Source organism: Armigeres subalbatus, chromosome 2, assembly GCF_024139115.2.
Source record: "Armigeres subalbatus isolate Guangzhou_Male chromosome 2, GZ_Asu_2, whole genome shotgun sequence".
Taxonomy (NCBI): Eukaryota; Metazoa; Arthropoda; class Insecta; order Diptera; family Culicidae; genus Armigeres; species Armigeres subalbatus.
This window is the reverse complement of record NC_085140.1, coordinates 51536553-51563800: the sequence shown is the minus strand read 5'-3', so window position 1 is coordinate 51563800 and position 27248 is coordinate 51536553. Positions and strand designations below refer to the sequence as shown.

Below are 27248 nucleotides of genomic sequence, written 5' to 3'. Positions count from 1 at the left end.
TTTTACATTTTTACAATTTTATTCTGAGTCTTTAAAACTAGGTTAGTTTGGGAAACCGATATACTCGCGGTTGAGTTAAGGTTAGGGACTACATTTTTTTTTTCAATAGGATGGAAAGGGAGTCGTGAGAATTTATGGTGGTGTTGTTGTAGAGAAAGGATAAGGATAAGGATTTTTTTTTGAAATGATACTACGACGAGATTTTGATAGTTGAATAGGAGTTACAATGGACGTGGTGTGAGCTATAATCAAACTCTAACATCAATGCGCTTCAAGTACAAATAAATAAGTTGCATGTAATCGATATCAAGGCATGCCAACACCTCTCTAATGGGCTTCTGCCGTCTTCCTCGGACTCGGAGAGTGTCAGTCAGCTCAGATCTTACTTCACGATGTTCGTCACATTCCCACACGACATAGTCAATATCCTGATAGCCGTTGCCACAAACACATAGATTGCTTTCTGAAAGCCCAATACGGAAAGTGTGCGCGTTTAGTACATAATGATTGGACATCAGGCGACACATGACGCGAATGAAATCGCGACCCATGTTCAACCCTTTGAACCACGGTTTTTTCGATACCTGTGGGAAAATTGAATGTAGCCATCTACCCATCTGCCCATTCTTCCTTTTTTTTTGCCAACTTGTCAAGGTCTCTTGGCGTGCCAATGCGAAAAATTCATAAAAGGCGATTTGTCGCTCGTAAATATTGTCTCGTATAGCGCCAGTCTTAGCCAAAAAGTCCGCTTACTCATTACCCAAAATTGAGCAATGCGAAGAGACCCAGGCCATTGTGATGGTGTAGGAGCGTTTCGATAAAGCTCTCAAGCCTTCCCTAATCCTAGTCAGGAGATACGCTGAGTGCTTAGTTGGCTTCACAGACTGAATGGCTTCCAGAGAGCTTAGACTGTCAGTGAAGATAAAGTAGTGGTCGGGTGATAGAGAGGCAATATACTCTATTGTATAGTGTATGGCAGCAAGCTCTGCGATGTATACAGAACAAGGTTCCTGGAGCTTGAATGAGGCGCTATGAAATGTGTTATGAACTCCGAAACCAGTGGAACCATTCATTTTAGATCCGTCTGTGAAAAATCTTCTATCTTCGTTAGAGTACCCATACTTGCTTGAAAACAAAGAAGGTATCAACAACGTCCGATGGTACTCAGGTATACCATGGAGCTCTTGCTTCATGGATTTATCAAAAACTACATCAGAACCGATGAAGTTCGAGAAGTTATCGCGATTTGTAACTACCGTAGATGGGCGCACATCCAGCGTCATGTACCAGTAGTAAATACTCATGAAACGGGTTTGAGGATTTTGTTCTAACAGCTTCTCGAAATTTTCAATGATCAATGAGTTGCGATTTTCACAGCGAATGAGGAACCGGAGCGAAAGTTCCGCGAAACGATCTGTCAAAGGAAGTACTCCTGCAAGTACCTCTAGACTCATCGTGTGAGTCGAGTTCATACAACCTAATACGATGCGAAGACACCGGTACTGAATACGTTGAATTTTCAACATGTGAGTCTTTGCCGCGGATTGAAAACAAAAACTACCGTATTCTAAAACTGACAGGATGGTTGACCGGTACAACCGAAGCAAATCTTCCGGATGGGCTCCCCACCATGTACCTGTTATTGTTCGCATAAAATTGATTCGCTGCTGACATTTTTGTGTCAGATATACAATGTGTTTTCCAAATGTACATTTTGAATCGAACCACACCCCAAGATATTTGGAAGACATGCTATGAGAGATCGTTTTACCCATCAGCTGAAGCGGAAACTTTGCTGGCTTATGCTTTTTGCCTTTCTCGTACACTAAGTGTACGTAAAGGCTATAATACTGCTTCAAAAACAAAATTTTGATAGGAGGCCCGGAGGGCCGATTTTTATATACCGATCGACTCAGCTCGACGAATTGAGGTGATGTCTGTATGTGTGGATGTATGTGTGTGTGTGTATGTGTGTATGTGTGTATGTGTGTATGTGTACAAATTTTGTAGACACACTTTTTTGAACTTCCCATTGTCCGATTTGCTCGCAACAAGTTGCAGTCGACGCGGAATTCAGTCCCATTGTTTGCTATTGAAAATTAGATCCATAGCTCATCGCAATCTGGAGTTATGGCCAAAAAACTGTTTTTGCGTATAAAAAAATAGCAAAATGTTCTACACTGAATTCTCCTAGATTCGAACTGCTGACCTCTTGGGTGGAAGGCGCTTGCCATACCACAAAACCATCGAGACACACATGGTATGAGTAAATATAAGTTGTACAGTATTCATCAAATTGGTATACGTTCATTTCTTTTCAAAGCCACAGAGTTCACTCTGCTAGGGTAACGGTACCAATATTGGAAGTATTATTGAATCAATGAAAGAAAATATATTTGATAAAATCAATAGTGGTTCTAAATTGATAGTTTTAATGCATTAACTGATAGACAAACTTTGAATTTGCTAGAAATGAATTGGATTCATTTCGCCTTGATAATTAATCTAAATTTTCTTGGAGGTAAAATGAACTCCACTATACTGCCGTCGCAAGCATAATCGTCCAATATTGATTTTGCATGGAAGAAAATATGGAACAGTTACGCTTGCGGCGGCAGTATATAGGTAGGAAAAGCCAATTTGTTGGGGAAATTATTGTTTTCAATTAGTATTTATAATGGCATAATTACAACGTGTTGCTTCAAGTAAAGCAAACGTTGAGGAATGCAATGATGAACAATATTAAGAACCCATTGTCTTCACTGAAGGCATGATCCTATAAGTGTTTATTTGGGTAACCTCTAACGAAGAAAAAACTGTTCAATAATTAATAACGTTTCTCTTTACTAAATGTAATCAGGCCCATTTTTCTATTATTTTGCTATCATGCGCGCGCATGCCCTATATACGAGTGAACTTCTCACGTGGCAGCTATTTTTGTGGCGTTCAATCAGCGTATGGTAGCGCAGCTGGTGTACGTGAGGACGCTATGCAAGCACATTTCGGCGGGAGCGAACGGCACTGCATTCGCTTCAGTCGCTTGCCGTCGGATGAATATCGCAAAGAAGCATCACCAACACACCGCTTTGGCCCTGACGGAAGCGAGTAAACAAAATGGGGGCCGGGTGATGCTTTTTTATTTCACCCGGTAAGGGATATAAGGCGTCAATTTCAAAATGATTGTTAAAACGTTAAAACACATTTTAGCCGAAAATAGTTAGATTTTTCGGGTTCGAAATTTAATTTACTTTTAGATTGGCAACATGAAAGTCTAATTATTTCGATTAAACAACATGTGTAGATATGTAGCCTAACATATAGGTGAAGATTTCGGCTATCTGCTGGTGTTGGATTGCGTGGGAGTGCTCTCGGCTCTCAGATTTGACAAATCGATGTTTTAATCTTAAACGCAGAGAAGTCGTTTTAAAAATTTAGTATTGAGTTATAGAAAAGAAAAATTGTTTATAAATATGTTTTCGAAAAAAATGAGAATCGAACGAGCGTCGAACTTAGACTCTCTGAGTGAGAGGCTAGAACGTTACCCCTCAGCTATCTTTACTCCTTAGATGAGCGGTGATCGAAGTATAACAGGTTATACGCAATTTGCACTGATCATCGGCTGCTTGTGCATTCGTGCGGCAACCCACCGGATGCTGTGTTTAGGTTCCGTGGCATATTTAAATCATCTGACATTGAAAAACATATACGATTGAGTCTACGTCATGTGCTTTTGTGTCAATTCATTCAGATATGTCACCTAATATTCATAGTGTTTTGATGTGCAGGGAAGCAACATCACTTTCAACGTTTAATTTGAATCCTCTGTAATGCATTCTTCCTGCCGTTACAGCAAATAATCTATATTGGCACAGTATATGTAGAACATGGCTTTTCTAACAATTAGTTTGTAAATAAAACAATTTATTATGTAAATTTATTATGTAAATGGTTTTGATTTTCTACAAATATTAACCTACTATATTCCTACCTTTTCGCTTGCATATCTTCTGTGAGGTTTTGATAGTTAATTAATTCATGCTATACATAAGTCCTAAATCTTGGACTTCGCTAGACCAATTAATTGGAACCCCATTCATAGTGATAACATATATGTTTGAAGTTTTCAAATATCACTCGGATTATGTGGGAGAAGCTGAGTTTTGGAAGGATTCGGAGAAAATGTTCCATTCTTGCAAGTCAACGGAAAATGTATCCAAACTTTTCTACAATCCAAGCATGTTTTTGGATCATGTAGTAAACTCAGTTCGATCATTTAGTTTGTCGATGACTCATCCCGGAGGTTAAATTTCAAAACGTGTCTTATGGTGGACTTCTGGTGCGAACATTTTCGACAGCTCTGCCCTACAGTTTGTTGTTTTAATTTAACTAATAATCGATTTAAAGCACTAGTTTGTAATAACTTATACTGAATTAGTTATTATTAGTCAGTATAAGTTACTGCAACTAGCGCTATCATTTTGTTATTAGTGCAAAAGAAACAACAATGAGGCAGAGTTGTATAAACCTTCGCACTAGAAATGGTGGACATCACGTTTGAAATTCAACCTTTGGAATTAGTTATTGACAAACTACTAAATGTATAGGTTTGATAATTATTAAATTAATTAAGTATAATATTAGGTATGCAATCAGTATGATATAAAGTATTATACATTATTGGCCCAAGTATGCTGATTTAGGTAACACCAGCTCTGTCACGAGTAATCTATCAGATTGTGTACATGGATAGTTTACCTGTATGGAGTGAACTGGTAAATAATTTTGGATCTTTTGGATTTTGGATACAAAAGCAAATTAAAATTAATTAGTTCTAATTCAACCTTCGTTACCATCACTGTGAAATGCTCTCCATATGAAAAAAAGCAACCATAGTAGAATTATCTTCAGATTTTATAAGGTCGGATCTAATTCGTTAATTTTAGTTGAAAAATGGTTGAATGTCAATGACAAAAACGAAGCTGCTATCAGCAAATTCTTACCAATCATACAATTTAAAACAATAATTTTAAAAAGGCTAGCTTATTGATTGGGTGACAGCAGCCTAAGCTGGATTCTGACTTCAAACTGGGAAGTACTCGACTGTTTGCCAACTGGAAACATTTTTGTTCTATATCCAGGATTTTTTGTAATACTAAAATAAAACGTCACTGCATTCGCTTCAGTCGCTTGCCGTTGGATGAATATTGCAGAAGAAAGCATCACCAACACGCCCCATTGGAAAATCACCCCGGCAAGGGTGAAGGGCGTCAATTTTAAAATGATTGTTAAAATGTTAAAACACATTTTAGCCGAAAATAGTTAGATTTTTCGGGTTTGAAATTTAATTTTCTTTTAGATTGGCAACATGAAAGTCTAATTATTTCGATTAAAAGACATGTGTAGATATGTAGTCTAACATATATATGTTATACTTCGGCTACCTAAATACTTCGGCTACCTGTTGGTGGTGTTGGATTGCGTGGGAGTGCTCTCGCCTCTCAGATTTGACGAATCGATGTTTTAATGTTAACGATGTTAAAAATGTGGTATTGAGTTATAGAAAATAAAAATTGTTTATAAATATGTTTTTGAAAAAAAATGAGAATCGAACGAGAGTCGAACACAGATTCTTTGAGTGAGAGGCTAGAACGTTACCCCTCAGCTATCTTTACATCTTAGATGAGTGGTGATCGAAGTATAACAGGTTATATGCAATTTGCACTTATCATCGGCTGCTTGTGCATTCGTGCGGCAACGCACCTGGTGCTATGTTTTTAGGTTCCGTGGCATATTTAAATCATCTGACGTTGAAAAACATATACGATTGAGTTTACGTCATGTGCTTTTGTGTCAATTCATTCAAATATGTCACCTAATATTCATAATGTTTTGGTGTGCAGGGAAGCAACTTCAGAATCAATTTCAACATTTATTTTGAATCCACTATAATGCATTTTTCCTGGCGTTGCAGCAAATAATTCATATTGGCACAGTATATTTAAAACATGGCTGGTCTAACAATTAGTTTGTAAATAAAACAATTTATTTTAGTAAATGGTTTTGATTTTCTATAAATACTTACTATATTCGTACTTTTTCGCTTGCATACCTTCAGTGTGGTTTTTGATTGTTAATTAATTCATGCTATACTTAAGTCCCAAATCTTGGACTTCGCTAGACCAATTGGAACCCCATTCATAGTGACAACACATCTGTTTAAAGATTTCAAATAGCACTCGGATTATGTGGGAGAAGCTGAGATTCGATAGGATTTGAAGAAAAAATTTCTTTTTGGCAAGTAAATGGAAAATGTATCCAAACTTTTCTACAATCCAAGCATGTTTTGGATCATGTAGTAATCTAAGTTCGATTATTTAGTTTGTCGATTACTCATACCAGAAGTTAAATTTTAAACGTGTTTTATGGTGGACTTCTGGTGCGGATATTTTTCGACATTTATCCTCTGGAATGAGTTATTGACAAACTACTAAAGTATCAAACCTATATTACTAAATGATCGAAAACATCCTTGCTATATTCCTTAACAAATTACTCAAGGCAATCAACGATTTTTGATTTCCTGATAGAATAATATCAGGTATGCAATCAGTATGATATAAAGTATTAGACATTATTGGTCCAAGTATGCTGATTTCGGTAACACCAGCTCTGTCACGAGTAATCTATCAGATTTTGTACAGTGATAGTTTACCTGTCTGATCTGATAAATAATTTTAGATCAGTTCATTATAATATATGCAAAAACAAATTAATACGAATTAATTTTAATAAAACCTTCCGTTAATCACTCCGAAGTGCTCTCCATATGAAGAAAAGCAACCATAGTAGAATTCCCTTCAAATTTTATTAGGTCGGATCAAATTCGTAAATCTTAGTTAAAAGTGGTTGAATGTCAATGACAAAAACTGAACTGCTATCAGTAAAAAATGAATTCTTATCTATATGAAGAATCATACTATTCAAAACAATAATTTTAAATAAAAAGGCTAACTTATTGATGGGTGCCAGAAGCCTAAGCTGGATTCTGACTTCAAAACAAGAAACACTCGAAAGTTTGTCAAATGATCAACATTATGGATCATATATCCAAAACTATGGATCATATTACCGAAGTTTTGGATCATAATCACGATAAAAATTGCGCAAAATTGTATTTTTATGGATCAAAATGTAGTTTTCTATGGATCATTTTCCAAATGGATGATGGGAAAATAGCAGGAAAGATATTGTTTTCTTGATCATGTTTAAAGGTACATACTTATTTTCCAATTATTTGGTTTATTTTTAGCTTAGTTATGTTTAGTTATGGATCTTAAAATTAATCTTTATGGATACGCCTGAGCTATTTTTTGGATTTAAGGTAGCGTTTTATGGAACATTCAGATGTTATTTATGGATCGTTTTCCATTTTTCTGGATCGTTTTTGTGCATTTAACGGTACAAAGTAAGGCTGCCATAAACAAATGTGAAAAATATGTTTGTCAACCCTTTTGAACGAGCGAGAAAGGCATCATCACCGCTAGGTGGTTTAATCAGGGTTTTTGAAAAGACGACCATCTCAGTTTTCTCTGGAGAGAAATCGATACCAAGTGTCAAAGCCCAGTTCGACAAATTATCCATAGTATTTTGTAACGGCTCTTGCAGTTCAAATGCGGTTGATCCCGAAACGGAAACAACGCAATCATCCGCAAGCTGTTTTAAAGTGCAATTTTCCATGAGACATGCATCAATGTCTCTGACGTAAAAATTATAAAGTAGGGGGCTCAAACATGAGCCCTGCGGGAGACCCATGTAGCTAATTCGTAAGGTTGTCAAGTCACCAAGAGAGAAATTCATATACTTCTCTGACAACAAATTGAATAAGAAGTTGTTTAAAGTCGGCGAAACTCCACACGCGTGTCGCTTGTCAGATAAGATGTCAAGACAAACTTAGTCAAAAGCACCCTTAATATCTAAAAATACAGAACCCATCTGCTTTTTATGGGCGAAGGTAAGTTGAATCTCCGAAGAGAGCAGCGCAAGGCAGTCGTTCGTTCCTTTTCTCCTACGGAAATCAAACTGTGTATCTGACAATAGATTATTTGATTCAACCCACTTATCCAACCGTAAAAGAATCATCTTCTCGAAAAGCAAACGTAAACACGACAGTATTGCGATAGGACGGTACGAGTTATAATCGGACGCAGGTTTACCCGGCTTTTGGATGGCTATCACTCTCACTTGCCTCCAATCATCCGGAACAATATTATCCTCCAGGAATCGATTGTACATGTTCAAAACGCGCCTCTTCGCGCCGTCTGGGAGGTTTTTAAGCAAATTGACAAAACTTTCTTAGCGAAATCAAAGATCCACCGCGGAGAATTTTCACGATCTTCGTTAACCGACGATGGGTTACGCATCCTCCTGCCAACATTCCATAGGGTTCTCATTGAAGTTTCTCGCGACAATCCTTCGACAAAGCTGCGCCAATAATCGCGTTTTTTCGACTTAACCAGCTTTTTAAACTGGGATTCAAAATCAATATGCCGTTTAAAAAGATCGACCAAACCTTGCTTTCGAAAGTCCTTGAACGCGATGGATTTCTTGCGATACAGAATTGTACACTCATTATCCCACCACGGACTGGGAGGTTTTTTACGAACCGAACTGCCAGGCACTGGGAAACGTTGTGCCTGAAGCGCGCTGTTAAGAATTAGTTCTGATAGAAATTGGTATTCTTCACGCGGTGGAAGCACCTCAACATATTGTTCACCATCACAAATCGCGTCCGCATATTTGCTCCAGTCGATGTGTTTCGTAAGGTCATATGCAATGTTGACTAGGGGATTCTGGTATGTTCCATTGGACATTGAAATTTCGATTAGCAAATGATCACTGCCATGGGGATCTTGGATCACCTTCCATGTACAGTCCAACGATAATGAACTCGAACAAATTGAAAGATCTAAGCGACTATCTTTGGCTGGAGGTGCCACTCTTGTAACTTCTCCGGTATTTAAAATAGTCATATTGAAGTCATCACAGATGTCATATATCATGGATGAGCGGTTATCGTCGTACAGTTCTCCCCAGCCTGTTCCATGGGAGTTGAAATCACCCAACAGCAACCGTGGCTCGGGCATAACCGAGCAAATATTCGAAAGATCTCTATGAGGTATCGCAGTTTTTGGTGGGAGATATACAGAGGCTATACTAAATTCTTTTCCTCGAACAAACCCTTGACATGCGACAGCTTCGATGCCTGACATTGGCGCAAGATCGATTCGGTAAAACGAGTGTTGCTTCCTTATTCCTAAAAGTACTCCTCCATAATGGTTTGCACGATCCCGGCGGATGATGTTAAAATCAGGGAAAAGAAGGTTCACGTCAGAAATTAGCCATGTTTCGCTCAACGCAAATACATCACATTGTAATTTATTGACTAAAAATTTGAAAATATTTAGCTTTGGAAGAAGACTTCGACAGTTCCATTGTAGAACCGAAATCGTATTAGCTTTGTTGACTGAATCAGCCATCGAAGGATACGATTGTTTCGAGGATGGGCATTTTAGAAGCCAGCTGCTTCAAAAGCGGAATCAAAAGAGGGAGGATTGAATTGACTAAGTTTTTCACTGAATCTGAAGCGCTAAAAAAGTTGAGAATGAAATCAACGATGCCAGAAAATGTGAACATTGGAGCGCTCTGTGCTTGCTCAGGACGTTCTGGGTGTTCATTTTCTGGCTGCCATATCGGGAAAACTGCAGTATCCGGGATTTTATTTACATTCCGAAGAGGCGGATAGTCTCTAGTCTCGCGGAGGTTGAACCCCGGAGATGAACGTTTTGAGGCATTTGCTCCTGTTTCAGAATTGGGCATGTTGTGTTGGGGATTATTGCGAGGCAGCTTTCTAGGCTTTTTTGACGGTTTCTGGCTTTGCTTCACCCGCTTCCTCGTCGAACCTTTGAATGTAAATGGAATCCCTTCGTCAACGTCAGAATCAGAGCCCTGATCGTCGATTGGTAGATTAGAGAAGATGTTAGATGACTCGATAGAAGAAGCGGCCTTCTTCAACATTTCGGCATAACTACGCCGAGAACGCTGTTGCAAAGATCGCTTATGGGTTTCTCGTCGCTGTATATACGTTGGACATGCGTCGAGCGCATGCGGGGAGTCTCCGTTGCAGTATACACATTTCGACGGTGTTTTGCACGCGCCGTCAGAATGTCTTTCGCCACACGATGAGCAACGTGGTTTGTTGCAGCAGTATTGAGCCGTATGACCCAACTGCTTGCAATTGGTGCAATTCATCATCTTCGGTACATACAACCGAATAGGTAGTCGAAGTTTCCCAATGACAACGAAATCCGGAAGCGCTGATCCAGAGAAAGTCACACAAAATGAGTCGGAAAGTGAAAAAACCTTTTTCTCCCCCTCTCGCAGCACTGAATGCATCTGCCTGCAGTCCAGTATCTGTACATGAGGAAGAGAGGGATTCTTGAAGCATCCGGAGCCCTGCTTGATTTCATCACAGGTCAGACTCCCTTCGGTGACTACTCCTGAGATTTCGACCTCATTTGAGGGTAAATAAACGCGATACTCAAGTGTGAAGAGCTCACAGGTGACAATCTCATTTGCTTGTTTACGGTCTGAAACAGTAACCCGAAGCTTACTTGTACCAACCGTGTCAATACGGATCAGCGACGAAAATCGCTTCGCCAGATCCTTGCTGATCTGACTTGTATTCAATTTTTTCCCTTTAGGTCGAAAAAAGACAACAAAAGGCCCGCCAGAGTTCGGCGGGTAAGCCTTCGGGCGGGGGGTCGTAGATGAAGATTTCGTTTGTGATGTATTATGAGAGGAAAAGTTGCTCACGTCCATTGATTGTTCATTTGAATTACCCAACAATAAAGACTCAGATAGGGAGCGCGACGGGCCCCCGCCGAAATTATCGTCACTCATTGCCGGTGGTAGCACACCACAACGGCACACCAGGAAGAAACGTTTAAAATGGGAGAGGAGAGTAACTAAAACTAGCAAAAAATCTACTACCTATTCAATTATTAACTTTAGTGATGTAGGAAGCGGTACAAGGAGGGGAAACAAGGAAGGGTGTATTTTATATTTATTCTTATCTTCTGTAGTCTTTGCTGTGTCTGCAACCGGTCGACTCAATCTGTGTACGCGCAGGAAACCAACACCAATGCCGCACACTTCACTGTATGATTGCGTTCACGTTCGGTTCGATCTAATGCCGATAGACAAATCCAAGTAAAAATAAGAAGAAGACACACGACGGTGTTAACTTTGACAGATCCTACAGCACAGCATAGGAAGATCATTTTAAAATGCTTATAACAAATTCTAGAGAAATTGTAATTAAAATCTGATTAATGTAGGGTACGGAAAAAGTTCTGAATTACATATTCGGAAGCTTATCTCAATTTTTTGAATATTTTCCAAAAATGTATCTACCACACAGTTCATAACTTTTTTCCGTATCATACTTCAATCAGATTCTAATTACATTTTGTCTAGAATTTATTATAAACATTTTAAAATGATCTTCCTATGCTGTAGGATCTGTCAAAGAACACCGTCGTGACTTAAATCTATAGTTCTCGGATACTTATTCAAAAGGACGTATGTGATTTTGTAAACAAAGATTCAAACGTCGATTTGCCCAATCTGATAGCACTCCCACGCAAACCATCACCACAGACAGGTAGAGGAAGCTTTCGGCTACCTGTTGGTGGTATTGGTTTGCGTGGGAGTGCTATCAGATTGGGCAAATCGACGTTTGAATCTTTGTTTACAAAATCACATACGTCCTTTTGAATAAGTGCCCGAGAGTTGATGCGGAGCGCACGCGTTTGGCCCGGTGGCGCGGGGCGCGGGGCGCGGGTCGCGGTGCGCGTGATATGATGCCGATGGAACACGTGGCTGTTTCGGTAACGATGTAGCAGAAATTCGTTTGATGGAAACTAATTGACTTCGTCAAATAGAACCACTTCCAGGGAGCCTGGGTTTATAGCACTTCACTTCGGAAAACCTCACTAGGAAAAAAACGATTCAAACCCGGAGCGCAAGACAAAACCGACCGTCTCGCGCGGTAGCTCGACAAGGAATGAAATTTTTGATATTGTTGCCTGTTATTTTATCTCTTATATCAATCAAGTCCATATCATGTTTTGTTACTCTGTTCATGGCTTCTGCCCGGGATGGCAACCAATGCATTGCAATGTGGGGAGATTTATGGCGGTAAGCTCCAACGAGGATAATACTAGTTTTAATACTGATTAAAATAAATCCGAGATTAAATTTAATACCCTATTTGGTAAGCACCAAACTCATATTAAGCATGCAGCCACTTTCTACTCTGCAGTGTAGTGAGAGAGTGTGCGTGTGAGAATGATAGAATTATACAGAATCATCAATAATTCTGTTTTGTTTATGTTGCGAGTTTCGTTCAATTTGTGAAAATGAATAGATTGAAAATCGTGGAGGCTGGAGGCTGGAGGCTGGACAAGAGCGATCCGGGATCACATTCCAGGTCAATGAACGGCCAGCGGTGGAAAAGGGTCAAGGATACACTTGCCAAACGATCCAGCAATGATACCACTGAAATTAATCGTCTACGAAGGATGCGGTACAGAAGGCGGTTAGCGAACTGGCTGTCCTAATTTATCAAGTTTTTGGAGCAGCTGAAGTTGAAGAGATTGTCCTCGATCCTGATGACGGAAATCAACAAAAACAGTCTCATGAATCGCGTCTGACAGGACAGTGCAGCGGATCAGGATATTTTGCATGAAAAAGGTATTAATATTGGCACCTGTAATGTAGAACGATGAATAACTTTAATTACAATCGATTTAAGGTTGACGGTCGATGTGGAGTATGTGGCCGAGCGGCGCGCGAAGGAACATCACCGCCGTGGATCGGTAATCGCAACATTCGCAGCAAAATTATTGCAAAGTGTTATTCACAGCTATGATCCCAGAAAATTAAATAAATAATAGATCAATCGCTTAGAAAAAGTGGTTATTCAGTTCTAATCAGTTATTCTTCCGTCTCAGGGAATCCTTCGGATTATTTTCTCCTCCGTTAATCGGATTTTCTCCTGCGGGGATAACAGCAATTCATTGAAGAATTCCTCTAGAAATTGATTTTGGGATCCCGCTGGAGATGGACGATTCCTCCATGTTTTTCATTGGTTTTTTTTTTTCAGAAGCTCCGGATATGCGCAAAAGTGTTTTTTTCAAAAAAAATCCGAAATTCTTCGGTTATTCTTTAGGTTGTTTAACCAGAATCGCATGGGGGATTTTTATAGAGCAAACTCTTGCAGGACTTAAGTCCGGGAAATCCTGCATTTTATTTTTATGATAGGAAATAATTTCAATCTTTTCCGGATAAACTGACACGGTTGATCAAAGCGACGATGGATCGGGTGATGTGCGTAGTTCGAGTTTCAGGGGCATTCTCGAGTCCCTTCGAAACCCGCAGAGGGTTACGGCAAGGTGATGGTCTTTCGTGTTTGCTATTCAACATCGCTTTGGAAGGGGTAATACGAAGAGCAGGGATTAACACGAGTGGTACAATTTTCAATAAGTCCGTCCAGCTATTTGGTTTCGCCGACGACATAGATATTATGGCACGTAACTTTGAGAAGATGGAGGAAGCCTACATCAGACTGAAGAGGGAAGCTAAGCGGATCGGACTAGTCATCAACACGTCGAAGACGAAGTACATGATAGGAAGAGGTTCAAGAGAAGACAATGTGAGCCACCCACCGCGAGTTTGCATCGGTGGTGACGAAATCGAGGTGGTAGAAGAATTTGTGTACTTGGGCTCACTGGTGACTGCCGAAAATGACACCAGCAGAGAAATTCGGAGACGCATAGTGGCTGGAAATCGTACGTGCTTTGGACTCCGCAAGACGCTCCGATCGAATAAAGTTCGCCGCCGTACCAAACTGACAATCTACAAAACGCTGATTAGACCGGTATCGACCTGATTAGATTAGACCATCCATCGTTCACACCGCGAAAATCGGACGACTGCGATGGGCCGGGCACGTAGCCAGAATGTCGGACAGTAACCCGGTGAAAATGGTTCTCGACAACGATCCGACGGGCACAAGAAGGCGAGGTGCGCAGCGGGCAAGGTGGATCGATCAGGTGGAAGATGACTTGCGGACCCTCCGTAGACTGCGTGGTTGGCGACGTGTAGCCATGGACCGAGCCGATTGGAGAAGACTCTTATATACCGCACAGGCCACTTCGGCCTTAGTCTGATTAAATAATAATAAATAATAATTTCAATCTAAGTCCAATCTGCATCTAATCCAGTCAATTTATTGTTTCAAAATAATTTCCAATCCAAATAAATCAAATCTGTATCCACTCTATATCTTATCAAAATCCTATAACAATCTAATTGATATACCAAATCCAATTCAAATCCTGTTCAAATCCAAACCCTTAGAAAATCCTCAAGAAATTTCTCCTAAAAATCTTCTGGGGATTCCTTCAGGAGATCTTACTAAAATACCTTCAGCAGATCCTGCTCGAAATTCTCCAGGTATACGTTCTGGAATTCCTTTAGAAGTTCTTCTTTGAAAACATACAGAAGTTCCTCCTGGAATTTGAACAGAAGTTAGTTCTGCATTACCTCTAGGAGTTCGTCCTCCAGAAATTCTTTCAGAAGTTGGTTCTAGAATTCCTCCAGGAGTGCTTGCTGGAATTCTTCCTGAAATTCATTTAGGAATCCCTCTTGAAATTCATCAAGGAATAAAAATCATACAGTTCCTCCAGAGATTCTTCCGGGAGTTCTTCCGATATTTCCTCCGGATGTTCCTCAGGCATTTCCTCCGGGAGTTCCTCCAGGAGTTCCTCCGGAGTTCCTCCAGGAGTTCCTCCGGGAGTTCCTCCAGGAGTTCCTCCGGGAGTTCTTCCAGGAGTTCCTCCAGGTTGTTCCTCCAGGAGATCTTCGGAGAGTTCCTCCAGAAGTACCTTCGAGAGTTCTTCCAGGAGTTCCTGCGGGAGTTCTTCCGAAAATTCCTCCGGCAGTTCCTCCCGGAGGAACTCCTGGAGGAACTCCCGGAGGAACTCCTGGAGGAACTCCTGGAGGAACTCCTGGAGGAACTCCCGGAGGAACTCCTGGAGGAACTCCTGGAGGAACTCCTGGAGGAACTCCCGGAACTCCCGGAGGAACTCCTGGAGGAACTCCCGGAGGAACTCCTGGAGGAACTCCCGGAGGAACTCCTGGAGGAACTCCCGGAGGAACTCCTGGAGGAACTCCCGGAGGAACTCCTGGAGGAACTCCCGGAGGAACTCCTGGAGGAACTCCCGGAGGAACTCCTGGAGGAACTCCCGGAGGAACTCCTGGAGGAACTCCCGGAGGAACTCCCGGAGGAACTCCTGGAGGAACTCCCGGAGGAACTCCTGGAGGAACTCCCGGAGGAACTCCTGGAGGAACTCCCGGAGGAACTCCTGGAGGAACTCCCGGAGGAACTCCTGGAGGAACTCCCGGAGGAACTCCTGGAGGAACTCCCGGAGGAACTCCTGGAGGAACTCCCGGAGGAACTCCTGGAGGAACTCCCGGAGGAACTCCTGGAGGAACTCCCGGAGGAACTCCTGGAGGAACTCCCGGAGGAACTCCTGGAGGAACTCCCGGAGGAACTCCCGGAGGAACTCCTGGAGGAACTCCCGGAGGAACTCCCGGAGGAACTCCCGGAGGAACTCCTGGAGGAACTCCCGGAGGAACTCCTGGAGGAACTCCCGGAGGAACTCCTGGAGGAACTCCCGGAGGAACTCCTGGAGGAACTACCGGAGGAACTCCCGGAGGAACTCCCGGAGGAACTCCTGGAGGAACTCCCGGAGAAACTCCTGGATGAACTCCCGGAGAAACTCCTGGAGGAACTCCCGGAGAAACTCCTGGAGGAACTCCCGGAGAAACTCCTGGAGGAACTCCCGGAGAAACTCCTGGAGGAACTCCCGGAGAAACTCCTGGAGGAACTCCCGGAGAAACTCCTGGAGGAACTCCCGGAGGAACTCCTGGAGGAACTCCCGGAGGAACTCCTGGAGGAACTCCCGGAGGAACTCCTGGAGGAACTCCCGGAGGAACTCCTGGAGGAACTCCCGGAGGAACTCCTGGAGGAACTACCGGAGGAACTCCTGGAGGAACTCCCTGAGGAACTCCTGGAGGAACTCCCGGAGGAACTCCTGGAGGAACTCCCGGAGGAACTCCTGGAGGAACTCCCGGAGGAACTCCTGGAGGAACTCCCGGAGGAACTCCTGGAGGAACTCCCGGAGGAACTCCTGGAGGAACTCCTGGAAGAACTCCTGGAGGAACTCCTGGAAGAACTCCTGGAGGAACTCCTGGAAGAACTCCTGGAGGAACTCCTGGAGGAACTCCTGGAGGAACTCCTGGAGGAACTCCTGGAGGAACTCCTGGAGGAACTCCTGGAGGAACTCCTGGAGGAACTCCTGGAGGAACTCCTGGAGGAACTCCTGGAGGAACTCCCGGAGGAACTCCTGGAGGAACTCCCGGAGGAACTCCTGGAGGAACTCCCGGAGGAACTCCTGGAGGAACTCCCGGAGGAACTCCTGGAGGAACTCCCGGAGGAACTCCTGGAGGAACTCCCGGAGGAACTCCTGGAGGAACTCCCGGAGGAACTCCTGGAGGAACTCCTGGAGGAACTCCCGGAGGAACTCCTGGAGGAACTCCCGGAGGAACTCCTGGAGGAACTCCCGGAGGAACTCCTGGAGGAACTCCCGGAGGAACTCCTGGAGGAACTCCCGGAGGAACTCCTGGAGGAACTCCCGGAGGAACTCCCGGAGTTCCTCCACCAGGAATCCTTCCAGGAGTTCCACCAGGAATCCTTCCAGGAGTTCCACCAGGAATCCTTCCAGGATTTCCACCAGGAATCCTTCCAGGATTTCCACCAGGAATCCTTCCAGGAGTTCCACCAGGAATCCTTCCAGGAGTTCCTCCAGGAATCCTTGCAGGAGTTCCTCCAGAAATCCTTCCACCAGGAATTTTTCCCCAAGAGTTCCACCAGGAATCTTTAATGGAGTAGCACCAGGAATCCTTACAGGAGTTCCACCAGGAATCCTTCCAGGAGTTCCAGCAGGAATTCTTCCAGGAGTTCCACCAGGAATCTTTAATGGAGTAGCACCAGGAATCCTTACAGGAGTTCCACCAGGAATCCTTCCAGGAGTTCCAGCAGGAATTCTTCCAGGAGTTCCAGCAGGAATCCTTCCAGGAGTTCCACCACAAATGCTCCCAGGAGTTCCACCAGTAATCCTTCCAGGAGTTCCACCAGGAATCCTTCCAGGAGTTCCACCAGGAATCCTTCCAGGAGTTCCACCAGGAATCCTTCCAGGAGTTCCACCAGGAATCCTTCCAGGAGTTCCACCAGGAATCCTTCCAGGAGTTCCACCAGGAATCCTTCCAGGAGTTCCACCAGGAATCCTTCCAGGAGTTCCACCAGGAATCCTTCCAGGAGTTCCACCAGGAATCCTTCCAGGAGTTCCACCAGGAATCCTTCCAGGAGTTCCACCAGGAATCCTTCCAGGAGTTCCACCAGGAGTTCCACCAGGAATCCTTCCAGGAGTTCCACCAGGAATCCTTCCAGGAGTTCCACCAGGAATCCTTCCAGGAGTTCCACCAGGAATCCTTCCAGGAGTTCCACCAGGAATCCTTCCAGGAGTTCCACCAGGAATCCTTCCAGGAGTTCCACCAGGAATCCTTCCAGGAGTTCCACCAGGAATCCTTCCAGGAGTTCCACCAGGAATCCTTCCAGGAGTTCCACCAGGAATCCTTCCAGGAGTTCCACCAGGAATCCTTCCAGGAGTTCCACCAGGAATCCTTCCAGGAGTTCCACCAGGAATCCTTCCAGGAGTTCCACCAGGAATCCTTCCAGGAGTTCCACCAGGAATTCTTCCCCAAGGGTTCCACCAGGAATCCTTCCAGGAGTTCCACCAGGAATCCTTCCAGGAGTTCCACCAGGAATCCTTCCAGGAGTTCCACCAGGAATTCTTCCCCAAGGGTTCCACCAGGAATCTTTAATGGAGTTGCCCCAGGAATCCTTACAGGAGTTCCACCAGGAATCCTTGCAGGAGTTCCAGCAGGAATCCTTGCAGGAGTTCCAGCAGGAATCCTTCCAGGAGTTCTACCAGGAATCCTTCCAGGAGTTCCACCAGAAATGCTCCCAGGAGTTCCACCAGTAATCCTTCCAGGAGTTCCACCAGGAATTTTTCCCCAAGAGTTCCACCAGGAATCTTTAATGGAGTAGCACCAGGAATCCTTACAGGAGTTCCAGCAGGAATTCTTCCAGGAGTTCCAGCAGGAATCCTTCCAGGAGTTCCACCACAAATGCTCCCAGGAGTTCCACCAGGAATCCTTCCAGGAGTTCCACCAGGAATCCTTCCAGGAGTTCCACCAGGAATCCTTCCAGGAGTTCCACCAGGAATCCTTCCAGGAGTTCCACCAGGAATCCTTCCAGGAGTTCCACCAGGAATTCTTCCAGGAGTTCCACCAGGAATCCTTCCAGGAGTTCCACCAGGAATTCTTCCCCAAGGGTTCCACCAGGAATCTTTAATGGAGTTGCACCAGGAATCCTTACAGGAGTTCCACCAGGAATCCTTGTAGGAGTTCCAGCAGGAATCCTTCCAGGAGTTCCACCAGGAATCCTTCCAGGAGTTCCACCAGGAATCCTTCCAGGAGTTCCACCAGGAATCCTTCCAGGAGTTCCACCAGGAATCCTTCCAGGAGTTCCACCAGGAATTCTTCCCCAAGGGTTCCACCAGGAATCTTTAATGGAGTTGCACCAGGAATCCTTACAGGAGTTCCACCAGGAATCCTTGCAGGAGTTCCAGCAGGAATCCTTCCAGGAGTTCCACCACAAATGCTCCCAGGAGTTCCACCAGGAATCCTTCCAGGAGTTCCACCAGAAATGCTCCCAGGAGTTCCACCAGTAATCCTTCCAGGAGTTCCACCAGGAATCCTTCCACCAGGAATTTTTCCCCAAGAATTCCACCAGGAATCTTTAATGGAGTAGCACCAGGAATCCTTACAGGAGTTCCAGCAGGAATTCTTCCAGGAGTTCCAGCAGGAATCCTTCCAGGAGTTCCACCACAAATGCTCCCAGGAGTTCCACCAGTAATCCTTCCAGGAGTTCCACCAGGAATCCTTCCAGGAGTTCCACCAGGAATCCTTCCAGGAGTTCCACCAGGAATCCTTCCAGGAGTTCCACCAGGAATTCTTCCAGGAGTTCCACCAGGAATCCTTCCAGGAGTTCCACCAGGAATTCTTCCCCAAGGGTTCCACCAGGAATCTTTAATGGAGTTGCACCAGGAATCCTTACAGGAGTTCCACCAGGAATCCTTGCAGGAGTTCCAGCAGGAATCCTTCCAGGAGTTCCACCACAAATGCTCCCAGGAGTTCCACCAGGAATCCTTCCAGGAGTTCCACCAGGAATCCTTCCAGGAGTTCCACCAGGAATCCTTCCAGGAGTTCCACCAGGAATCCTTCCAAGAGTTCCACCAGGAATCCCTCCAGCAGTTCCACCAGTAATCCTTCCAGGAGTTTTACCAGGAATCCTTCCAGGAGTTCCACCAGGAATCCTTCCAGGAGTTCCACCAGGAATCCTTCCAGGAGTTCCACCAGGAATCCTTCCAGGAGTTCCACCAGAAATGCTCCCAGGAGTTCCATCAGGAATCCTGAAGTAACTTCCGGAATCCGGAGGAATTTTTAAAGAATCTTCCGGAGAAATTCTTTAAGGAATTTCCGGGGAAATGCCTGATGGATCTTCCGGAGGCATTCCTGAAAGAACTATCGCAGGAATTCCTGAAGGAACTTACGTAAGAATTATTGGAGAAGGTCCTGAAGGAATTCTTGCAGAAACTATCGGAGGAATTGCTGAAGGAACTTTCGGAAGAATTCCTAAAGGAACTTCAGTAAGAATTTCTGAAGGAACTCCCGGTGCAATTTCTGATGAAACTTCCGGAGGAGTTCCTGACGGAACATCCGGAGAAACTCCTGAAGGATAGTCCGAAAGAACTCCTGACGGAACTCCGGAGGGATTGCTGAAGGAACCTCTGGAGGAAGACCTGAAGGAACTTCCGAAGAAATTCCTGAAGGAACTTCCGGAGGAATTTCTGAAGGAACTTCTGGAAGAATTTCTGATGGAACTTCCGAAGGAATTCCTGGCAAACTATCGAAGAAATTCCAGACAAAACATCCGGAGGAATTACTGACGGAACATCCGAAAGAATTTCTGACGGAATCTTAGGAAGGATTCCTGAAGGAACTTCCGGAGGGATTACTAAAGGAACTTCCGGAGAAATTCCTGAAGGAACTTCCGGAAGGAATTCCCGAAGTAACTTTCTTGATTCTTGAAGGAACTTCCGGGGGCATTTCTGGAAGACTTCCGGAGGAATTCCTGAAGGAACTTACGAAGGACTTCCTGGAGGAACTTCCGGAGGAATTCCTGATAGAACTTCCGTATGAACTCCCGTTGGAACTTCCCGAGGAATTGCTGAAGGAACTTCCGGAGGAATTACTGAAGGAATTTCCGGAGGGATTGCTGAAAAACTTCTGGAGGGATTCCTGAAGGAACTTCCGGAGGGATTCCTGAAGGAACTTCCGGAAGAATACCTGAAGGAACTTCCGGAGGCATTCCTGAAGGAACTTCCGGAGGAATTCTTGAAGGAACTTACGAAAGAATTCCTGGAAGAACTTCCGGAGGAATTCCTGATAGAACTTCCAAAGGAACTTCCAGAAGAATTCCTGAGGGAACTTCCAGAACTCTTAGGGGAACCCTCCAGAACTTTCGAATGAATTCCGACAACTCTCACAACTCGCTCAGAAGACCTGAAAGAACCCCTAGAACTCCAGGAAGAACTCCTAGAAGAATATCTTTGAGTTCTTGGAACAAATTCCAAGAATTCTCCAGAACTTCCGGATGAATTCCGCAGAACTTCAAAAAAAACTTCCCAGAACTTGCGAAAGAATTTTCAAAAGAACTCCCGAAGGAATTTTCCAGAATTCCCGAAAGAACTTCCTAGAAATCATGAAAAAACTCGTCATAACTCCCTGAGGAATTCCTCAGAACTCCCTAAAACTCTCGAAAGAACTCTTTAGCAATTCCCCAGAACTCCCGAAAAAACTTCCTAGAACTCCAAGACACAGCTTCAGAAATACCTTTAAAACATTTCCGGAAAATATCCCAAAAATTGCCCAGAACACGCGGAGGCATTCCCCAGATCCGGAAGATTTTCCTACAATACCCGAAAATCTCCCTAGATTTTCTTTTCAACTTTATAAAGGTGTATTTTTTTCCAATTACAGTTAACAATCACGCCGCACGAGAGCGGCGAGAATCACGCCGCACGAGAACTCCCCAGAACTCGCGATGGAATTCCCCTGAAGTCCCGAAGGAATTTCCTAAAACTCCCCCAAAGTTCTCCATAATTCTTGGAATCATTCCTCAGAATTTGCGGAAGCACACTCTGGAGTTTCTAAGAATTAGACACAGAGTTATTAAGAATTTCAACAGAATTCCCAAGAATTATACAGATTTCACAAATCATTTATCCTGAAATAATTTTCTTAATTAATTTCAAAAGCAATTCCCCAGATATCAGTCAGAGTAATCCAGAAATGCCACATGATTCTCCAGTTAAACAGCATGCGAGCAAAGGCGGGTGGAATTCATTCTCGACTGGGCATAGTGTATTCATAATGCACCCATGGATTCTCACATATTTCCTCAGAATTGTCACACGGATTCCCCATAATTCACACCCAAAATTCTCATACGAATTTCCCCACTCTGATTCCTCCCAAGAATCCCAAGAATTACCAAAGGCATTTTTCTGATTTCATGAAGGAATTCCTTCGATTCCTTTGGATACTTTTGGGTATTTCCGTTAAAAAATAAGTTCCTACAAGAGATTTTAGCTCGCAGTTGAAGCAGATGCATGTGTTCAATTACAATCCATTCCATTATAATATACACATTCTTCGAGATGTACATGTCATTTCACCAATCGGATTCATCCCATTTTTTCACTCGTACAGCATCAGTACAGCCATCTGTGTTACCGGTGTCTCCTTTTCTATTCTCCGGCTTCAGCAGGGACCCTCGGTTTTCCCTGACCATGGTCCAAAACCTTCAGCAGATGCTTTCCTGCAGTTCCAGCTCTTTTTGGCCTCAAATTATTGCTGTTAGGATCTGTAATGGGAAAATGGAAGAACATCATTAAACTATATACCTATCTACAATGTTTTTTTATTAATATAATAAATAGTACTTACGCATCTGTTGGCCACTATTTTCTTTTATTTCAACTTCTCCAGGCAGCTTTTGAGGAAATTCGGAGATATTCCTGTTGAATGTTTTTAAAGAGACAAAAGAAAACTAACAGAAAACAAAATCTAAAAAGTGACATTTGCTCCATTAAAATGTGTGCGTGAGACCAAGTTAATATTTGGCTGCGTACATACAGAAAATCTCGGATTATCTTAATACCCCAAAATCGGCGTATTAAAATAAAATCTGAGATTAAGTTCGAGGATAATACGGCTTGAAGCTTACCACAATCGAGGATAATACGAGAATAGACCAATGCAAGATCTTGATCTAACCTCACTTATTTGACAGTTCACAGAGCTTGTTTACAAGGTGTTAGAAGAAAAATCGATGAGGAGAAAATTAAAATTCATATTTTTAGTTTAAAATTGCTGCGATCCGAATATTTCATTGATATTCTTTGCATTCAGCATGAAATCAATCGCAAAGGACATCTACATGCGAATAAAATGACGAAACAATTTTATCGGAAGCTTCGCCAGAGGCTAAGTCCCGGTGAAAAAGCTCTGTGAACTGTCAACCTACGTCATCATGCACTGGTCTATTGCGTATTATCCTCGTTGGAGCTTACCGCCATTAGTGTTGGTGCAATCCAACCCTACTTGAGTCAGGGTTGCCATTATGCCAGACATATCAACAATTGACACCAAAAAGAGAAAAAGAGAAACCATCCACAATGCCAGACTTTATTACTTGCCGGCTGGCAAAGGGTTATCAGTCTGAGGGTCGCTTATTGGCTTGCGCTCGCTATAACTCACGTACGCAAGGGTTCTCAATTCACAGGAACAACCGAGAATGAAATTACCTACCCAATGGCTTCACACGTGACGAATGAACTATATTGCACCGCTATCTTACACCGAAAGAAACTTTAAATTCAACTTCTGATTTGGGAACTCAAAGCGGAAACTATTGGTTCCTTTTGAACCTACTAAAAAGCGAATAACTCGAAAAGTCGTGGAAATGCTAAATAAACCAGGGCAATGCTCTATGAAATTAGCTACTCGAGGCTTTTCTACTCAAATTACAATTTATTGAGGACATGACGTCAATCAGGGGTACTTGCGTGGCTGGTAACTGTTGGATCACAATCCGATTCGGCGGCAGGCCTGGCTATGACGGGCGGGCGTGTCGTGGTGAGCTTGATGCCTCGTAATCCCGACGATGGGAATAAAGAAGACGGTTTCCCGGCGGTTTGGCAGCCGGTAACGGAAACGATGGCGGTATTGCTGCGACGGACGGATGCGGAGACGGTTTGACGGTCCTAGCTGCTAGCTAAGACTTGCAGACGGTACGACCAAGGCGTGCACTGTGAAATGGATCCGTGCTTAAACTGAAGCATGGCTTAACTGGTATGTAGTGTCCTTTGTAAACAATTCTCTCCGAATTGATTAGATTGCTTTGATTCTCTGATGAGATTCTAGTTTCCCAGATATAATTTTTAGATTTCCTTTAGAAATCCACATATTTCTAGAAACATCCTAAAAAATCTTAAGAGGATTCTGCAGATTTGTAGAAGGAATTCCCTGATCCTAGGATGAATCCAAGGATCTCCTAACGAAATACGAGATTTCAAAAAGGAATCTCTAGATTCTCATATCAACATATCTTTAGATTGCCTGAAGAAATCCCAAATTTCCTACGATTAAAATTGAATTATCGTGAGAACTCATAATCCTACAACCCTCCCGAAACCCTTTGATACATTTGCAAATCATGGTTTAGATGTATCATGACCTAGATGGGACATTGCAATCAAAGATAAATGTTTGTTGGAACAGGTGAAGCGATGCCTTCGTCCAGAATTTCCATCGATAATTCCTTCGCAACTCTCTGCAAAATACTCCAGGAATTCTCTTACGAATAACTCCTCAAATTCCTACAGGAATTGATTCGGAAATTCATCCACCGGGATTTCCTTCGGGATTTCGTCTGGGAAATTTTTTCGCCCTAGAATTCGTTCGGAAATTTCTCCAGGAATTCCTTTGGGAATTTTCCTTCAGTCGCTTCAAGAATTCCGCCGGCAGTTCCTTCAGGACTTCCTCCGTCAGATCCTTCATTAATTCCTCCGGCAGTTCGTTCATACGGAAACTCTCGGAGGAATACCAGAAGAAATTACTTGAGAAAATCGTGAAGGAATTCTCCCGGGATTCCTCGTAATTCCTTCGGGAAATCCTCCGGGAATTTCCTCTTGGTATTCATCCGGAAATTCTTCCAGGAATACCTCCAGAAATTCTACCAGGAATTCCTTCTGGAATTCCTCCAATAATTCCTGGCGGTATTCCCAGAGGAGTTCCTAGAGAAATTCCCAGAAGAATTCCTGGAAGTATTCTCGGAGAAATTCCTTCGCTAACTTCTCAAGGAGTTCCTTCTGGAATTCCTTCAGGAGTTCCTTCGGGAATTCCTCCGGCAATTCCTCCAGAAATTCATTTGCGCATTCCTCCGGGAATACCTCCAGAAATTCATTTACGCATTCCTCCGGGAATACCTCCAGGAATTCATTTGGACATTCCTCCAGCAATTCCAAGTATTCTTGAAGGTGTTCCTGGAGGTGTTCCCGGTGGTTTTCCTTGAGGTATTCCCGGAGGAATTCCAGGAAAAATTCCCGGAGGAACTACTGGAGTAATTCACGGAGGAATTACTGGAGGAATTCCCGGAGGAACTCCTGGAAGAATTCCCGGAGGAATTACTGGAGGAATTCCCGGAGGAATTATTGGAGGCATTCGTGGAGGAGTTCCTGAAAAAATTCCGGGAGAAATTCTCGGATGAATACGCATGAATTCCGAAGAAACTTCTGGAGGAATTCATGAAGGAACTTCTGGCGAAATTCGCGAAGAAATTCCTCCGGAGTTCTTCGTAATTCCTCCGGGATTACCTCCATGAATTCAGCTGGGAATTCCTCTAGGAATTCATCCGGGAACTCCTCTAGGTATTTATCCGAGAAATCCTCTAGGTATTCATCCGAGAATTCCTTTAAGTATTCTTCTGGGAATTCCTCCAGGAATTCTACTGGGAATTCCTCCAGGAATTCTACTGGGAATTCCTCCAGGAATTCTACTGGGAATTCCTCTGGAAATTCCTCCAGGACTTCCTCCGGGAATTCCTTCGGGAGTTCCTCAGGGAATTCTTCCAGGAGTTCCTCAGGGAATTCTTCCAGGAGTTCCTCCGGGAATTCTTCCAGGAGTTCCTCCGGGAATTCTTCCAGGAGTTCCTCCGGGAATTCTTCCAGGAGTTCCTCCGGGAATTCTTCCAGGAGTTCCCCCGGGAATTCTTCCAGGAGTTCCTCCGGGAATTCTTCCAGGAGTTCCTCCGGGAATTCTTCCAGGAGTTCCTCCGGGAATTCTTCCAGGAGTTCCTCCGGGAATTCTTCCAGGAGTTCCTCCGGGAATTCTTCCAGGAGTTCCTCCGGGAATTCTTCCAGGAGTTCCTCCGGGAATTCTTCCAGGAGTTCCTCCGGGAATTCTTTCAGGAGTTCCTCCGGGAATTCTTCCAGGAGTTCCTCCGGGAATTCTTCCAGAAGTTCCTACGGGAATTCATCCAGGAGTTCCTCCGGGAATTCTTCCAGGAGTTCCTTCAGGAATTCTTCCAGGAGTTCCTCCGGGAATTCTTCCAGGAGTTCCTCCGGGAATTCTTCCAGGAGTTCCTCCGGGAATTCTTCCAGGAGTTCCTCCGGGAATTCTTCCAGGAGTTCCTCCGGGAATTCTTCCAGGAGTTCCCCCGGGAATTCTTCCAGGAGTTCCTCCGGGAATTCTTCCAGGAGTTCCCCCGGGAATTCTTCCAGGAGTTCCTCCGGGAATTCTTCCAGGAGTTCCTCCGGAAATTCTTCCAGGAGCTCCTCCGGGAATTCTTCCAGGAGTTCCTCCGGGAATTCTTCCAGGAGTTCCTCCGGGAATTCTTCCAGGAGTTCCTCCGGGAATTCTTCCAGGAGTTCCTCCGGGAATTCTTCCAGGAGTTCCTCCGGGAATTCTTCCAGGAGTTCCTCCGGGAATTCTTCCTGGAGTTCCTCCGGGAATTCTTCCAGGAGTTCCTCCGGGAATTCTTCCAGGAGTTCCTCCGGGAATTCTTCCAGGAGTTCCTCCGGGAATTCTTCCAGGAGTTCCTCCGGGAATTCTTCCAGGAGTTCCTCCGGGAATTCTTCCAGGAGTTCCTCCGGGAATTCATCCAGGAGTTCCTCCGGGAATTCATCCAGGAGTTCCTCCGGGAATTCATCCAGGAGTTCCTCAGGGAATTCATCCAGGAGTTCCTCAGGGAATTCATCCAGGAGTTCCTCAGGGAATTCTTCCAGGAGTTCCTCCGGTAATTCTTCCAGGAGTTCCTCCGGGAATTCTTCCAGGAGTTCCTCCGGGAATTCTTCCAGGAGTTTCTCCGGGAATTCTTCCAGGAGTTCCTCCGGGAATTCTTCCAGAAGTTCCTCCGGGAATTCTTCCAGGAGTTCCTCCGGGAATTCTTCCAGGAGTTCCTCCGGGAATTCTTCCAGGAGTTCCTCCGGGAATTCTTCCAGAAAATTTCCAAAAAGGATTCCTCCGGGACTTTCTCCAGGAACTCCTCCGGGACTTGCTCCAGGAATTCCTCCGGGACTTTCTCCAGGAATTCGTCCGGGAATTCCTCCAGGAATTCCTTCGGGAATTTCTCCGGGAATTCGTCCGGGAATTCCTTCGGGAATTTCTCCGGGAATTCGTCCGGGAATTCCTCCAGGAATTCTTTCGGGAATTCTTACAGGAATTCCTCCGGGAATTCCTCCAGGAATTCCTTCCGGTATTCCTCCGGGAATTCCTCCAGGGATTCCTTCGGGAATTCCTCCAGGAATTCCTCCGGGAATTCCTCCAGGAATTCCTCCGGGAATTCCTCCAGGAATTCCTCCAGGAATTCCTCC

The 27248-nt window shown here is 44.0% G+C and overlaps 1 long non-coding RNA gene across 1 annotated transcript; it reads right to left on the bottom strand.

Annotated features, from left to right (window-relative positions):
- Positions 1 to 21993: 21993 nt before the first annotated feature.
- Positions 21994 to 22618, bottom strand: LOC134214383 (uncharacterized). Its single transcript, XR_009979762.1, has 2 exons — positions 22321 to 22618; positions 21994 to 22237 (listed from the first exon to the last, which is right to left on the bottom strand). It is a non-coding gene; the product is annotated as an uncharacterized LOC134214383 (long non-coding RNA).
- Positions 22619 to 27248: the final 4630 nt, after the last annotated feature.